Source organism: Gobius niger (genome assembly GCF_951799975.1).
Source record: "Gobius niger genome assembly, chromosome: 3".
Classification (NCBI taxonomy): domain Eukaryota; kingdom Metazoa; phylum Chordata; class Actinopteri; order Gobiiformes; family Gobiidae; genus Gobius; species Gobius niger.
Genome location: NC_136854.1, coordinates 8,541,137 through 8,546,417, shown reverse-complemented (window position 1 = coordinate 8,546,417; position 5,281 = coordinate 8,541,137).

Sequence of the window (5,281 nt, the reverse complement as noted above, 5' to 3'; positions counted from 1 at the left end):
ACAATCTTATTTCTGCCTTTTGTGGTGGAATCTGTCTATTAAAAGCTTAACCTGTAAACCTTCATCCCAATGGTACATTACTTATTATCATTATATATAAGTATAATGTAATGATTTTAATGTAATTTTAATGCCTAAATACTAGATTCTTAATGCCACAAATGTAAAAAATATATTTCATTTAGCAACAGAGTTCAGTCAGAGCACGTCACAGGTGACCGAGGTGGCCCCTAGGAGAGGGAATTGGTGTTTGCCTGGCTCTGCCATACTCTTCCCTGTCCATTCCATGCAGGGAATTAGTCTGGTCACGGAGCAATTGGAGCAGTTTGAAGGGGCGGGCCTAACGCGCACAGATTGTCAGTGAAATAAACCAATTTGCAATTAGTGGACGGGACGACAGCTGTGTCCAATTAAAAAAATATGAAGTGAATATAAACTCACGCGGAGAACGCGAGGCAAAATCCTTCACTACTTCATCCAATGATTAGTTTTGGCTGATGTTAACGTTAATTGAACTAAAAACATAGAGGTGCAGCGAGTGACGTAACCTTCTCATTTCTCTGTGACGGTCGTGATTGGTTCGGCTAGGCCTTAGCCGCCAATCAACAACTTGTCTACCGTGCGTGGCCAGACCCACCTTCTTTCTGCACGAAAGAAGGTGGGTGTGGTTTATCAGGCTAAATTGGTGCATGTGAGGGGGGTGTCCAGCAGCCCACCAGGGGGAGTCAGTGTGCAGTGTGATGCATAGTGTCAAAGAAAAAACTCCTGTAAACTCTGTAGGCTCTCGACAACTATAATAAACTGCAAAGGGTTTGGAGATCATACCAAGGAGAGGAAATAATACATAAATAAGTACTTTACTGATCTACATTGAAATTACTTTGTCAGTTGCTGTTTTCAAAGTAAATGTTTACAGACAAGTATCAGGTCTGACACTTAATTGACAAAAATGTCATGATTTGACATACTCAGTTAAATTCTGTACTAAAGTATACATCATTCTGCATTATTGCTAATCAAAATGTAGGGGCTCTCGGGGGCCCCTTAGTGGCCCAAGCCGCTGCTTCGTATGTTTATAAGCTGTTTATAAGCTGAGCCGGCAACACACCTGCTGCCATGCACACTCATAACCCGCTCATAACCCGCATCTGCCGTGCGATCCACGTTAGGTGTAAAGGCACCTTAAGTCTCTTTGCACCAAATAAGCCTTGACAAGGAGTTTCAACTGTCTCCAAAACAAGTTTTAACGCATAAAACGGCTCTTTTGGGGAGTTTTTATTAAAACCCTGAGAAATGTCTTTTTATACAGTGTTCTTTCTGTGCTAAGACAATGGGAGCAGCACAGACAGGAAGAGCAGTCGGTGGGGCAGGTCTCCCACAGGTGCTGACCTTTGTGGAGCTGAGACCCCCCCTCACACATATACACAGACACACACTGTACATGTGGCACTTAGCAGCGCTTCATTACACATTCATGCCCCCTCGTGGCTCCAGCCCTCCTCACACTGTGGTGCAAAGGTCAGCCTCATCTGCTCTCCGCTCTGCCGGAGACGGCCTGCGGTCTCAGGGGAGTGCCGCACCACCGCCACAGCCTGTTGCACCGCTTATCTATGTGTGTGTGTGAGTGCGTGCGTGCGTGTGTGTGTGTGTGTGTGCTGAGCAGAGAAAACATTTACATTATGTCTCTGCGAGCAACTCTGCAAATCAACACCGTTACTACTGACAGTACAGATTTCTGTAAAAGTGTCAGTATTAGCTGCAAAGCTAGTTTTCAGCTGTTGTCCCTGGGCAAGGTTAATAATGCCAACAACTTATAAAACATATAGAACATTTTAAAAGTTGAGGCTGCATTCTTACATAACATAGCATTTGTTCATACTATTCATGCATTGATAACATCTAGATGTTCCTTCTTCCTTCTTAGAAATAGATTTTGGTGCAAGGGCAGGGGACATTATTAGGATAAATATGTAAAGTTATTTACAAAGCAACACCTGTTTAATGGATCCTAACTCAGTGAGATCGGTATAATGAGCACATTGTTGATTTGATTTTAACCAGTCTTTTAACTGAGTCCTGAATGTGTTAAACATAGGGCACTCTCTAATAGTGAGACGGATGCTGTTCCAGATGTTACAGCCCCTGACTGAAAGAACAGTCTGGCCAAAGGTGGTCCATCTGAAGGGCACTTCACAATCTCCTCTAACTGTAGACCAACTGGCTCTGCCAGAAGAGGATTTCAGTTTTATGGCTCTTAATTGTCCAGGAGTTCAGCACCGTAGTCCTCAAATGGTTGTTTTTCTCTAAAACTAAAATAATAAGTAAAAACTAAAACTATGAGAATGTCCAGATATTTTCGTTCTGACTAAAAAAAAATGAAAAGAAGAGACAAAAATCTTCCAAACTTTCAATGCCAGTTTGAAAGAGCCTCATATCATTTAAACTCACTGCCCGGGGAACAGCTGGGAAAAGCTCTATGAAGTAGAGGACCTTGATTAAACATGATTATAATTAATATTCAAGGCAAAGTTGACTAAATTAATCTTAGTCGATTAAAACTAGACTAAAATGGAAGAGAATTATTGGACTAAATCTTGACATAGAGTGATGGACATGTATTTATAGATAGAACACAATACAATAGACAAATAGAATACAATGGGAGAAGAGGATTGTGCATGATTAAATGAGACGCTAAATTAAGGGATAAGAATCACACAAAGTTTCACTCTTTTTAGCCGTTTTCTGGCGGACCATACACATTAGTCACACACAAATAAAGTCAAGTCAAAATCATATGGATGTTTTTCAGCAAATTGTTCAGTAAAAGTAAAAAAACAGCATTCGTTGCTAACGTTAGCATATATAGCATGGAGCTAGCAATAGAATACGTAGCATGTGCATTTATGAGCTGAACCACTTTGCTCTTCTCTGTGTCTCAGTGTCTTTATTTAGTAGAAAAATATATTCAAAATTCAGCCTTTGTTAAAATAACGGTGGAGAACTGGGAGAAAGTTCAGTTTTCCCCCTGTTTGATTTGCCTCTTGCTGCTTAGAACATCAATATGTTTCTACTAAATAAAGACACAGAGACATGGACAGGAGCAAAGTGGGTCAACAGCCCAAAAAACGGACAATGCAACCAGGAATCTAACGCTAGCTTTGTGCTACATATGCTAACGTTAGCTATGAGCGCTTTTTTCACTTCTACTGAACAATTTTCTGAAAAAAACATCGATGTGGACCTGATTTAGACTTTATTTGTGTGTGATAAATATGTTTAGAGTCCATCAGAAAACGGCTAAAAAGCGAAAAATTGTGATTCCTATGAGAGGTTTTCTTCCCCCTCGGCTAGGCCACGCCCACTTTTATGTATCCACCTATGTGTTAATTGATGATGTCATCGATGATGTCACCAACTGAACTTTAGGCCCATTCACAGTAATGGGATTGATCTGATTTGAACCTGCTTTAAACATCTGGATTTTCATTAGTAATCCTTGTCTTACGTTAATTATTAAATTATTTTTTCCATAGACAATGAAGGCTTGTTTATATGCCTGGCGTTTTGGGGGTCTGTAAACGAACATTTTCCTAACCAGGTCCCAGAGTGGAAAGATCTCAAAACGCCGTTTACATGGCGCCATTGTTACAACGTCTCCGCAACCTTTACTAAAACAATGACATCACAGCTCCTGAGTGGTGTCTGTGATCCATAATCGACTGACCTTAGAATGAGTTTTCCTCATGGATCTATGATGGTTTGACTCCGCTCCTCTTTGCTCCACTGCAGTCCACAAGCCACAGGTGACAAGTAGAAAAACACGAGTCAGTCTGTGTTTTTGGACTGACAGCAAAAGTCACTGACAGGTTTATCTGCTTTAGTCCCGTAATGTCTAAAGAATAAACTCTCCTCCTCGTCTCTTCTGTAGATCGAAATTCTTGAATCAGTTTTATTTTCGCAGTTAACATTCCACAAAAGTGTACTACGCATGCGCCCTCTACATCTTGTTCTATTATCTGTGTTAGCGTCACAGCGCCTCACACAGGCATGGAAGATGAATTGCGCTGTTTTTACAGACCTGAGTCGACCCATGTGGAAGCACACATTTTTACTGAGCTGGCTTTGAGCTTACAAAGAAAGTTTCTGAAAACATCAGTGTTTTGTCTTCATGTGGATATAGCCTAATTCCACCCCTGGATTAGCCTCAGACTCACCTGTGTGTCGTCCGCCAGGTAATGACTGACCACGACCTGCACACCTGCGCTGTGATGGCCTGGCTCCGCCCTCAGGCCCCGCCCCCCTGCACAGGAGTGAACCAAAGCAACCACAGGTACAGTTTCAAGTCCACATGCGCCGTATGCTACATACTGTATGTTTGTCAACGTAACACAGTAAAATGGAAAATAGACATTATCATTTTCCCTTTCAAACATACAGCATACTCAAAATAAAAAAAGTCATGAATCCATTTGGTAACTACACAGTATTAAGTGGTTTGTAAATACTTCTCTAATAACTTTTTTTTTTTTTTTTTAAACACAGACTAAAAAGCCAGGTAACTTTAGAAAAACATCCAAAAGTTCAGATTTAGTCGAGGTTTTCTGAATTGTTTCCTTGTTTTGGTCCTATTGTAGTTTTTTTTTTTTCTCTATTAAAATAATTTCAATATATTCCCCATTATTCATGTACAGCTTTAATTGTCATACCTCTTTAACATTGTAGCTTTTATGTACGTCTTGTCTTGTGTCTTATACTCTTAATAAATAGTGAGTTAGATGGATATCTATCTCTGTTGTTATTTGTAGTTTTCAGAGCCCTGTGTTTGTTTTCTGTGCATACGTTTAGCCTGAAGTTTCTACACATAAAGTCTATGGTATAACCATTTTGACACAGTTTGATGGAAAACAAATTGTTGGAAATGTGTTTAGAAATGGTTAGGTAATTACTGCAATATCATGCAGCCCTACAATTGGCTAGACCAGTGTTTCCCAACTAGGGGTACCTACATACAGCATGTAGCAGGGGGAACCCTTTCTGATTTGAAAAAAAAAAAAAAAGGTAAAGTGTGTAGTTTGGGGAGAATTTTAGGTTTTATTTTGAACGCAACATTGTCTTTTCACTTTTAAAACCTTCCGAAATAAACTGCAACACCCTTGAGGTAGGAGGTATATGGAAGGGGTCCGCAAAACAAAAAAAGGTTGGCAATAACTGGGCTATAGACTATTATCGTGTAGACCAGTATTCTCCTCCCCCCCTCACTCTCACACTCTCACCCGCT